The sequence below is a fragment of the Vanessa cardui genome, chromosome 15, assembly GCF_905220365.1.
Source record: "Vanessa cardui chromosome 15, ilVanCard2.1, whole genome shotgun sequence".
NCBI classification, from domain to species: domain Eukaryota; kingdom Metazoa; phylum Arthropoda; class Insecta; order Lepidoptera; family Nymphalidae; genus Vanessa; species Vanessa cardui.
In genome coordinates, this window is record NC_061137.1 from 946,006 (window position 1) to 959,220 (window position 13,215).

The 13,215-nt window shown below is 32.1% G+C and overlaps 1 protein-coding gene across 1 annotated transcript in view; it reads left to right on the top strand.

Moving 5' to 3' along the window:
* The first annotated feature begins 507 nt into the window (after positions 1-507).
* The window catches only part of LOC124535625 (neuroglobin-like), a 154,513-nt gene continuing 141,805 nt past the window's right edge, over positions 508-13,215 (top strand). The window contains exons 1-2 of the mRNA XM_047111899.1: positions 508-661; positions 12,120-12,223. The gene's annotated coding sequence lies outside the window, so the exon portion shown is untranslated. The remainder of the gene's footprint in view (positions 662-12,119; positions 12,224-13,215) is intronic.

The following is a 13,215-nucleotide window of genomic DNA, read 5'->3' on the forward strand; positions in this document are numbered from 1 at the left end:
GTATTTAAATCCTTGTGATCTGTGGCATAAAAACCTACGACTGGGCCAAAAGGGGATTTTTTAAACAACAATAGCAAAATCGGTCAACTCTTTGAAGTACTCAAAAGTATCGGTGTTTTGCCGTAAAATAATTGGGTTAGTTATGTAATTATTCACAAGCGATTGTTCAATCCTTTCCACCAATAAAACCTAACAATTAATATAATTAGTTCAGGATCGTAAGGAAACCTACACACATTGGAAGCGAGTGAATGTTTTTCTGAGGCGGACTGTACATTACAGTGTAAGTGATGTCTGTTTCAAATGAAATCGCGTTATTCTCATATTTCATTCAATTTTGAATCGAGATCAACAGTAAAGATGTTCTATTTCGTGTCCATAAACTTGTTCAACTGGCGTAAAAATAAACTCAAACAGTAGCAGAGCCGCCATCAAGGCAGTCGTTATATTTTTTCGCTTTGTAATGAATGCTCGGCGAGGAATAAAAATCTTTAAGAGATTTAAAAAACAGCAATAAGAGTCCATTTTATGGCGTAAGAAATTAATTTTACGCTGACTCTGTTGCGACTGGAAGATTTTTATCTCATACATTTCTGAACGAAGAGTTACACAGCGAATGAAACACGTTATTCTAAAATGAAGATCACAAGTTCAAATTCAGGTAAGCAATGAAAAAATGCTGTTATATTTGTACAGTACATAATTTATATTGTACATAATTAAAGCCTTCATGTAAATTATTATTTAATAAACAGGTATCTATTATATACGCGCTTGTGATGTTCTATTTCTTCATCGTACTTAAAAGAGGTTTTAATTATATGTGTATAATTAATTACAATAAAAAAGCAATAAGCAATGACAAAATTAATATCTTCCTTTTCATCGCTACTATTACACTCATATAAAAATATAAACATTCCTATTTTAAATTTGTAACAAAATAAACATTGTAAAATATAATGAGTTGTGAAGTTGACCATTTGTAACAAATGAACACGTTAGACAATTAGTTGTTTAAGAAACAACTTTATGTAGTTGTCATGTTACATTGTGCGCATTTCAGTTTCATTAATTTTTAATGCGCCCAAAAGTTTCGCCTCTTAGTTATGAAGTAGGTTAACAGTAGTGTACAAGCAAATCGATGCGAGGATTTTCTTTTATTTCAAGACCAACTAAAACAGCTCAAAAATATGAACAGTGCTTGAGAAACTATTACTTTACACTCATTTCAATGATTCACAGAGTACATTTGATATATTATTATATTTACTATTAATTATTATTATATTTACTATATTCGAGCATTTAAACAGCTCCTCGCAGTTGCGAAACGTCCGTCAGAAACATTGATCCGTTTCTTGGATTCGTCTAAGTGTGAACAGTGTCATTTAAATCGTACTGCCACTAGAATATCCAGCTCAGCTGGAACAAACAGACGGTCTGGCTTGTTGAGATCGGATCCTTAGTGATGATTTCTTTAAAGGAACAAATTTTTTGAGTTGTTATTTAAATATTCGAGATATTATGTTTAGTTGAGAAATATATTGAGCAGTTAATTGATTAATTTTTGTGACAGTAAAACGTTAACAAATATCCATGTTTTTATTCCATAATTAAATAGTCCAATAACTAACTAAACAGTCCAATAACTAAATGAGCGGTAAAAATGATTTATAGGTTAGGTTTTTGTTTAAAAAAATATTAAATCAAATTCCGCGCGCTCATTATAACCCGTGCCTTTTTGGTTAGGTTAGGTTAATTTAGCGCTATATCTCGAAACCTACTTTACCACCTCAACGTTTCATGATTACCAGTACAAAAGGATCTTAAAATATAGGTCATCATGTCTCTTCTGCAATATATTTTAGCGCTTTGTAAATCGGTATTAAATGAAAAAAAAAAACAACTGCTAGAATCAGACCGAAGCTAATTTACATGGATAAACCGCAAAAAAACAGTCGCTCTACTAAAATCTATATTCGGTTTGCAGTAAAAACCAATCTCGAACCGCAAGAGATTTAGATTAGTACTCATTTTTAATGTTTTGAAAATTACGGTTTCAAAACCGGGAAAATATTTACGTCTTAGAATGGACTATCTTTACTGTTGATCTTCATATAAAAATTATGTATGAGAATAAGGTGAATAAAGGAACTAGAATTAAAACTAGAATGAAGGTTAATACCACCCAATACTTTTTGGCGGAAGAATATATATATCGATATTCTACCGCCAAAGAGCAATGCTTAGTATTCTTGTGTTTTGGTTTGACGGGCGAATGAGATAGTGTAACTACTGGCTTTAGGGACATAATTTCTAAGTTAAATTAAATTAAATATGAGACAACATCACATACATTACTCTTATCCCAATGTAACTAGCTGTAGCTGTATTATGGAAAATCAGAAGTAACGACGGTACCACAAACACCCAGACCCAAGACAACATAGAAAACTAATGACATTCTACATTGACTCGGCCGGGAATGGCGAACCCATGAAAACCGGTGTACAGACCACTCGACCGCGGAGGTCGTCAGTTCCCTAAAGAGTTGTGGAATTAAAAATACTTCGTAAGGTATCAATGTGTATGGGCAGTGATTAAAACTAAAATCAAATCGGTTAAGCAAACAAACTCTCCAGTCAGCAATATATAGATTACATATAAAATTTCACGTGAAATCGTTCCATAAAATATTAAACGCCAAACAAATTAATATAAATCGGTAGTTACTCCTCTTTCCAGAATAACATGGACAGCTGTATTTTATTTTCTATAAATCATTTGATTAAATTTATACGACCTGTTTGGATATCATATACTAACTCCACGGTTTTGGAGTTATATTTGCAATTTTATATAGCTGTGTAAGCATTGTCATTTTTATTTTGTATTTATAAACAGAAACATAAACAAAGATTCCATGTTTGTAATAAAAAAGCTTTGATACAAACTGATATCCTTTATTAGGCTGTTTTTGGTGACGATTTTTTTTATAAACACTGTAACCTTTTACTCATAAATATAAGCCATTATACTGATTTCCATATTTATGAAATAAGAAAAATTTGAACTTCCAAGGTTTCGATATTTTAGGTGATTTAACAAAAACATAAACTTTATCAGTTTTTGACTCATTAAACAATGCAATTAAATTACCTACATTCAAAAATATACATGGTGCTTTTAAAATGGACTAAATTATGAAGTAAATATTATATTAAAGATGGTAATCATTAACATTTAGTCTTTATTATATATACAAAAAAAAAAAATAGTTTATAAAAACTAAAAGAACACGCTAATTGCATTGTCATTGGCACTCAATACGTATGCAAAATTTCGAATTAATTTGACTTCTGGAAAGAGAAATAATAGCGCTCAAAGATACATACATAGTTACATACATACATACAGCCCAAGCTAGAAAGTGTGTTAAAAAATTACTGTACAAATCACCACCACGTGGAATGCTAATAAGAATGCTAGCAGCATTTTCTTGTTGAATCGCAATTCCGATCCTCTGGGCATAACAATGATCCAGCCCTCTAATATATAATGTTAGGCATGAATCTGTCCTTAATATCTGTATCAGTATTTCTTACATTGACAAATGAATTATTGAAAAATCCTTTCCTTCTGTGTACTAAATAAGGAATTCCAGTGCGTTTTAGGTATATTAGTCATTTTGTAATTGGATTTCGTAGATATATTTTGCAATAAACCTTAATATATTTTAATGTTTGATCGCATAAGACTTTTAATTTATCAACAGGAAAAGTTGAAAATATCAGCGGTATTTTTTTATACAAACCAATAAATCTTCAAGAAGGATATATTGACTTTACGAAGTCGGAAATTCGGAGAGGTAAGTTTACTTTCACTTCTGAATTTTTAAATGTTGATAAACATTTACAAATTAATCGTTTCCGAGACTCGTGAATACTTTTATTTAAATTTCAAACAACGTTACGGTAAAAAGTTATAATAAAATATATAAATTGGCTTGCTCGCATAAAATCAGTGAGATTCGAAACGAGTTTGTTTTTGCTACGATGACAGATGGATGGGCGGCCGTAAATATAGACAAACTGATAGATTTATTTATATTAACTTCGTCAATGGAGGTTACGAATGATTTTGGATTTGTCAAAATAAACTAGTTTCTGAAATATTGTATTAATAGTAATTTATTGACTAGTATCCAATACAGGACTCGTCTGCTCAAACGGCCATCGGTGCTTCGACGTAGGAACGTGACCAGCTCACTGCTACTTCAATTTCCAACCCGGAGAGCCTCATTTCTGATTTAATCCTTAAAAGATACTCCGAACGTAGCTTGTTCAATTTGTGGACTAGTCCCGCATTTAGTATCCACATTTCGACACCGTAAATCATTTAGTTTGACATATGAATGACGTCATATTTGGCGAAACCCTGGACCATTCTCATTATCGTTAAAACAATGAAGATTGACTCAGAATGAAAAAGAGTAAATTATTTATACGTCATACGAGCTTATCTAAGATAGGCTAATTTTTCCATGGAAAAATAATACCAATAACAATTGTCGCATGCATTGTTATTATGATATGCCCATTTATTAAATGACCAATGATATGGACCAATAGGGTACCAATGACTGGGTTGTCTATGTAATTATAGCTATTTTTCCAACGAAATTTGGCATCTGTCACCTCAAGACATCACGATCCATAAGAACTTTGAATTTACTGCACTCATAACATCTTGCGGTATTTTAAATAGTATTCAATAATTCACAAGTGAACAGAACTGTATTCCATACTAATATAAAAGTGAAAGTAGCTCCGCCTGACTGTCGCTTTTACACTACCAAGCCGCTGAACCGATTATGATGAAATTTGCTGTGAAGCTACTTTTTTTGCCTAACACATGATAACCCCTAAAACGCGAGGCTAGCCGTTGGCGACAACTTATTTTACATGTTTTCATTTTTTTTTCGCTTTACAACATAAAAATGTATGTATGAGTGCAGACCAAAGATAGTCCGATAAAGTGACCTAATTAAATTTACTCTTAATATTGTAGTATGTGAAACTTTCGAGTCAATTAAATTATTCAGCGTATCAAGAAACAAACAAACATACCTCACTCACCTTACCTTCATATTTCCATCCGATGATGAATAAACTCAAATTTACCCAAGAATGTGGTTAGAGCTGAAATGGAATCGTCAGAGAGACGTTTAATTAAAATCATTTGTGCCGCGTGGGTTTAATTTAATTTACGAGTACATTCAACATTTTGTTTACCTGTTTGAATTTGAAACAAATGTCAAGATAATATTTTATACATATTATCTAGCAGGATCGTTTTGAACAGAAGCATCTTTGTCATGTATAGCGGAAAACCTCAAAAGAATAGATTGCATGAGTGTCTGTTTGAAAGAAAGCTTACATGGCCCAGTAGTTAGAACGCGTGTATCTTAACCAATGATTGCAGGTTCAAACTCAGGCCAGCACTAAATTTTCATGTGCTTAATTTGTGTATATAATTAATCTCGTGCTCGGCAGAGAAAGAAAACATTGTGAAGAAACCTGCATGTGACATATTTCAACAAAATTCTGCCACATTCACCAAACCACATTGGAGAAGCGTGGAAGAATATGCTCCAAACCTACTCGTCAAAGTTAGAGGAGGCCTTAGTCTAGCAGTGGGAAATTTACAGGCTGTTGTGTCTGAAGCTACAATCCCAATTTTCTTACTCTCAAAGTCCTATCAAACGAATTCGAACCAGCAGTTAGATCCGAAGTTACTAAGTCATCAAACAACAAATTTACGCTAAATCAATATGCCATACACATATTAAATAGTAAATAGTCACTGTTATATTTACATGAACACAGAGAGGTGTACATTGGGGCTTATTCTGTTAATACGCCGCGTGATACTTAAAATATGCGTCTTGTGCTCGTTTATCCTGGATTACTCACCATTCTAAACAAAACACATCGATATAAAACAACAGCTACCTCCAGTTTCAGGTGTTAAGGATAAAAGGGCCCTATTTGCTATTCCAAAGTATAATCTATCTCTGTAATGCGATAAGAGGTATAAATCTACTATCGGCTACATTATTGACGTGCATTAGTGTGAGTAACGCTCGTGCTTACAGGGTCTACTGGTGTGTGTGAGACTATTGTAAGAAAAAAACAAACGATATAGAAATGAGATTATTTTTGTTAGTTTAAGGCGGAGGGACGAGCCTTTGTGTAAACTGATCTATACAGTATTTTTTTAAAACATTTCTATTACACTTAAGTTCGTCTGGTAGTCGTTGATGGAGTTCGCTATCGTAAACTTTACCGTTGACCTTTTTGAGATCAAGAATTCTAACATACAAAGTTTAAGTGTATTTGTTATAGTTAGGGTGAATTTCACTGCCAAATTTCTACTTGGTACCAATTGAGTGTGATAGCGTATTGATTTATATTTTCAACATACTACACTTGGGGATATGGCTTTGAACAAGCTCGTCTGGTTTCCATGTACTCCAGATCTTCTATCGCCAAGTGTACTTAGTATTGCTAAGTTTCGATTTGAAGTCTGTTAGATCAGTGTTAATTACAGACAATGACAGTTCTCAAGGTTGTTGGCACATTGGTGTGATGTAAGGAATAGTTAATATTTTTTATTGTCAACAGTGCCAGTGCCTATAAGCTGTGAATACTTACAGGTGGTCAAAGTATCCGTTCAGCTTATTATAATTATTAAATAGCTTATAAGCCTGCAGCTCAATGCTCTGGATTCAAATCCCTATTTAGTTTTGGCCATGGCTCATTTGCATATGGACGTCCAATCATATTTATTGGGATATTTTTGCATTAAAGTCATAATTTATCTTCTCTAAGATAATGTTTATTTCTTCGTTTTCAAGAACGATAATATTTTGCACGATAACTGGCTTACCTGGTACTCGTTCTAAATAACAATATTCTAAGAAAGAGACCTTCAATTATTTATTATTGTAAATGTGATTAGCGAAAGACGATAAAAATTAAATAATTCTAAGCTCGCGGAAATACGTTTTAAACTAGATTACAAGAAAAACCAACTTCGAAGTTTACGACACCCATTAAAACTTCTGTTTGACGCCGCGGAAAACGTGAAATAAAACAGGTTTTTCTTTACTAAGCTGTGGAAATAAGGCTTCAATATAACATAAAATAAAAGAAGAATTTACAGCGTAACGTAGTTCCATATTTGATACAGTATCATTAACAAAATGTAAATTTATACGGAACAGTACACTTAAATGTACGATTATTGAAATTCTGATGAATCAAAAATATGCTTTATTCAAATAGGCTTTTAATAGGCTTCAATCGTCATTTAACATGATAAATGAAACTACCATCATGGAACCATCGGTTGGAAATGTAGCTTCAACTGAGAATAATATTAAAATTCAATGTGAAATTAGTTGTCCAATGCAGAACAATTAAACTTGCTTATTGGTGTTTTAATCTTATCTACTATCGTTTTAATCTTATCTATTATCGTTTCGGAAATAAATACCTCGGAAAAACCGGCGAAGAAAAGTAGAGAGATTATTATTTTTAACTCAATTTTAAAAATAAAATATATTTTGACTACCTCCATGGTCGAGTGGTGTTTGCGCCGGTTTCATGTGTGCGCTACTCCTAGGTTCCGGGTCCGGCCGTGTCAATGTAGATTATCATTAGTTTTCTATGTTGTCTGGGTTTTTGTGGTACCGTCGTTACATCTGATTTTCCATAACACAGGTGCTTTAGCTACTTACATTGAGATCAGAGTAATGTATGTGATGTTGTCTCATATTTGTTTATTTATTTTATTTATTAAATATATTACGATACAAAATTACATATTGCATATTTCGATAGCCCTGCTTAACAACCCTGGGTGTGATTCCCAGGTAATTTTATTATAATATATTTTATATGCAATCGTCTAAAAATATATATATATTTGTATTATCATTTAAAACTCAAATAACTAACTCGAATGAATCTTGTAAATTTAACATTTCAATATATTCGAACGTTTTATTGTTGTTAAAATTAAAATAAACGATTCCCGGCTATTCATTAATTATATATTAACAAACATTACAATGAATGCAATAAGATTTTTGCCTTATATATATACATATATGAAATTAATCGTAAATACTTCGTGGTTCTATTATCTGTTTAAACGCAGATCTCGTAGTCCTGAGTTATATATAGGGCCGAGTTAGGTTAAAAAAAATACTGAGTTTTCCTGTGGAGTAATTTTCACGGTCTCTTGTAGCTAAAAGGTTCTAAACAAGCTATGTAACGCTTCCGTGTTTCGCAAAGTACATACATTCTTAGTCCTACACCTGGATCTCTCTCATAAAGTAAATAATTTAGAGTGAATTAATGCAGTGCAGTACGCTTTTACACTATTGTACCTTACAGAATGACCGAAAGTGAGAACAAAATCTTATAACAAGAGATCATTTTCACCACCAATATTACTTAGTATGGGTCGTTTTTATAATAACAGTTTTTGTACAAGCTCGAGAATATTTATAGAAGAAACTGTAACTGTAAATAAATGTATCGAAAACGCATATTATAGACTCAAATATAATCTAGCACCAATGATTTTTCATTGGTTCATTATTGGTTTTGTTGTATTTGTAATTGATCTCGTGGTTTGTTATGAAACAATAAACCCATCTTCAGCTGTACCTGCTCTGTAAGAAGAATCTCGAAATCACCGCAGGATACGTGAAAAGATGGAATGAAACATTGAAATTAATGATTATGAAAGTTATAACATACATGTATAAAAATGCCGTATTATAAAACAACAACAGCCTGTAATGTAAATTCCCACTGCTGGGCTAAAGGCCTCCTCTCCCTTTGAGGAGAAGGTTTGGAACATATTCCACCACGCTGTTCCAATGCGGGTTGGTGGAATACACATGTGGCAGAATTTCTACGAAATTTGTCACATGCAGATTTCCTCACGATTTTCCTTCACCGCTGAGCACGAGATGAATTATAAACACAAATTAAGCACATGAATCAGCGGTGCTTGCCTGGGTTTGAACCCGCAATCATCGGTTAAGATGCACGCGTTCTAACCACTGGGCCATCTCGACGCCGTATTATAAATATAAAAACGAATTCTCACAAAATCGGTGTGCTTATTTTCTGTATGACACTTCCTGGAACATTAAATGTTAACTATGTAAATAGATGTCATAATGACAATTATTTGGTCAAATTTCTCAAGTATCAAAGTGTTCATGTGACACTATGTTCATTACTTCTCATTTCAGTCGAGGCTAACACTTACTTGATTAGTTTACCATTTGCAACATTTGTGTAATGAAGACAGCAATCTATACTTCTATACTTATGTTATAAAAGTGAAAGTAACTCTGTGTGTCTGTCGTTCTTTCGATGTAAACCACTGAAGCGAATTTGATGAAATTTGATATGAAGCAAAATTGAAATCTAAAGAAGAACATAGGTTGCATTATTTCAATAATACATGACAAATACACCCCTAAAACGCGAACGAAATCGCGGGTGACAATTAGTATGGTATAAAAACATCGACTTTTACTTGGTGGTAGGGCTTTGTGCTAGCCCGTCTGGGTAGGTACCACCCACTCATCAGTTATTCTACCGCCAAATAACAGTACTCAGTATTGTTGTGTTCCGGTTTGAAGGGTGAGTGAGCCAGTGTAACTACAGGCACACACAAGGGATAACGATCAGAATAACGAGTATACTTGGTAGTAAGGATTTGTGGTACTCTTCTGGGTTTTTTACCACCCTATATATATTCTAACGCCAAAGAGCAATGCTCAGTGTTGTTGTGTTTCGATTTGAATAGTGAGTGAGCCAGTGTAACTACAGGCACAGACAAGGGAAATAACATCTTAGTTCCCAAGGTTGGTGGTGGCACATTGACGATGTAAAGAATTGTTAGTATTTCTTACAGCGTCATTGTCTATGGGTGATGGTGACCACTTACCAGCAGGTGGCCTATATGCTCGTCCGCCAACCTTAAGCCATAAAAAAAACATATTACAAGCACTTTTGAATTAGCGCAGTTGGTAACGTAAAGCTACCACCGGTTCGAAAGGTAGATTCTACAGAGAACAACCAGAATGCAATTTAGTTGTTAGTAATAAATAATCAATATGAATTAAATATACATCAATTTGTGATACTTCATGAATATAAAAAATGCAATTTAAGTTTACAAATGATATTCAATTGTTTCCATTGGGACGTTAATAAGAATGATTGAAAACTTGTGGAGCCTTCGACATCGAAATTTCCCGCGTCTACGTCATACGTTTGAGTACGTGCGACAGGGACAGGGGAGCATCGTTCGTAAGCGGGAAAGGGACGGGAACATACAGCCTGTCATAGAATAAACGACGTACATTTAAACTCTCTTACGCTGGAAAATCTTTGTCTCTCTGAGGATTTTTAGCAGTGTGCTATTAACGAAACCTTGGTTTATTAAATGACTCAATATTTTAATAAGACGACGTGCGTTTCACGATCTAATTCAAGTAATATTTTATTATATATATGTAACAGCGAAAATGACACTTTCGATAAGATTATATGGTATCAGTTTCTAAATAATACTACATAGAAATTATTATTTATATCTTTAGTTACTTGTATATATCATAATATAAGTCATAATATAATACAATCTTTAATTTAATTTGATTATTTGCAAACAATTATTTTTGAGTTAAATTATTTTGTTTATCCACATAATTACTTTATTACATTACTATTATTCCCGTAAATGATTCTAATCATCTCAGTTGTATAATCTAAACTCAAAAGGTTGCTTTGATTATTTTGGTTGTCAAAACTCTCAGAACTCATACTTTATTTTACTACATCACTAGATCGATATCGAACGGTCGACGTTAATTATAATTTTGGCACCAATTAGCTACACTAGTTTAGAATCCATACGTCAGTTGTATACTTTTTACACTTCCTATATTTGTTAACATCAAAACTATGTTTGTCAAATATCTACAAGTTAAGATAACGTAAGTGTTAGAAAACTAAAACTCTATATAGACTTAATGTGTGTATGTGTTATATTTTTAAATTTGGAATTTATCGTAACGCATATTAAATTTCAGATGTATTTTTCACACTATCCTGTCATGTATTTGTTTGTGTGTATGTTAAAAAAAGTAACGTACTGTATATAGATGAATGAGGCTATGAGTAATTATATTTTTAAATTTGGAATTTATCGTAACGGTTTTTAAATTTCAGACTTATCTTTCAAACCATCTCACCAGTCATGTATGTGTTTGTGTGTATACATGGTATCAATTTAAAACACACATAGAAGAAAAACTACATAATTAAATTCGATTATACAACTACGCAATATATAATTAAGCATGAGCTACTACATCCCGATAAATGCGTTTTGTTCCGCATCAATAATTACATAATATTGTTTTGAAAATTGATATTCAATTTATTATTCATTCAATACTTTTTTTAACGACCGGATGTTTTAACCGTTAATCAAGTAGCAAAGTTTAATTAACCCACGGTTAATTTACAACATCTTTATTATCTATTCGTGTTTATAAATAACAATGGCGGAGTTAATTGCTCGTAAAATTAACCGAGATTTGACTATTGTTTACGTTGTCATGTATACGATATACAAACTGCATCGTGTTTTATATTAATCTGTATATATTTAATCTGTAACAAGATAATAAGATGGCGTCTAATTATAATTATTGTTTTAGGCGGGAAAACGTGGCTGTGAATAATATTTTATAATTTAATATTGTTATTTAATTTCGTTCTATTTATATAAAAAATTAAAAAAAATATATCAAAACAAAGAAACTTTTTACTTTATAACATTTTAGCTAATAGCCTCATAATGGTAATGAGTAATGGTCATAATGGTAATTTTTTATTAAATAAAAAAAAATCGAACGTTTTTTCTCTGATATTCTAAATTTAAACCACAGGTGTTATTTAAAAATGTTTTATGTTTTCGTTTTGTACATCTCAAAAGCATCTACGTTACAGATTCTTTGACGTTATCACCGCGTCCCGGGCAGTTCGGCCGCGCGTCCCCTCCGTGACGCTTCGCTTGTGGCTCCCAAATGTGTATTACTATTACGTTCAAAATGGTAAGTGATAATATTTATAAGTGTTATTATCTGTGCTAAAGCTACTCTATATAACGGGTACGTTTTGATGTTACTCTGAAAAAAAAAATACGTAAGTAAGTTATAGATTATATAAAGAATGATTTGTATTTGTTGTTTTTTTTTTTATTTGTATACACATATATTATTTATTTATTGTTGTGTTCTATAAAATCACTGCGATAAACAATTCAAAGATTATTGTGAATTGCTCGGCAAATAAATATTGATTGTTACAAGTGCACACTTAAGGCCCACGCTCATTAAAATTAAAATACGTGTTATACTTATTTATATAAACAAATACACTGAGTTCCGGAATTATTTGTAATATCTTACTAAGTTAAATTTGAGTACTAATTTATTTTGTAAACTATGAAATTAAACCATCCATTTTTTCAATATGAATAAATTTAACACGTTTATAAATTCTCTTTATGAATTAATTATACTAAAATCATGTTTCTTATATTACATTGAATCGTTTTATACAATACTTTGCGACCTGTATATGTTTTGGAATATCAAAAATCTTGAAGTAATGTTCAAAGTTCTTTAAATAAATCAAAGGTACGGCTACATAAAGTAGTAAGTAGGAAATTTATTAAAACAGCTAAATTTACTGACGGAATCAAAGTACATGATTTCAAGTTTAGCTTGAACATCACTGAGATAAATAGGTATGTAATTTATTCGACAGCGAAATCAATGATAATGCGATGTTTTGTTTATTTGTTTCATCACATTCCTAAAATTAACATTTTAATTGCATTGCCGTTCAATAAAACTGAGTTCGATATGTATTAAATTTCACCTGGATTTCATTTTGCGAAAAATAAAATTAATCGTGTGTATGTATCTAGAAAATAGGGTACATTACTTGTGCTAAAAAACATTCTGTAGCTGATTTATCTCTGATCATGTCAGATAAGCGCCCCATCTGTCTATGAAAGTTAATCTGTCCTTAAATGCTT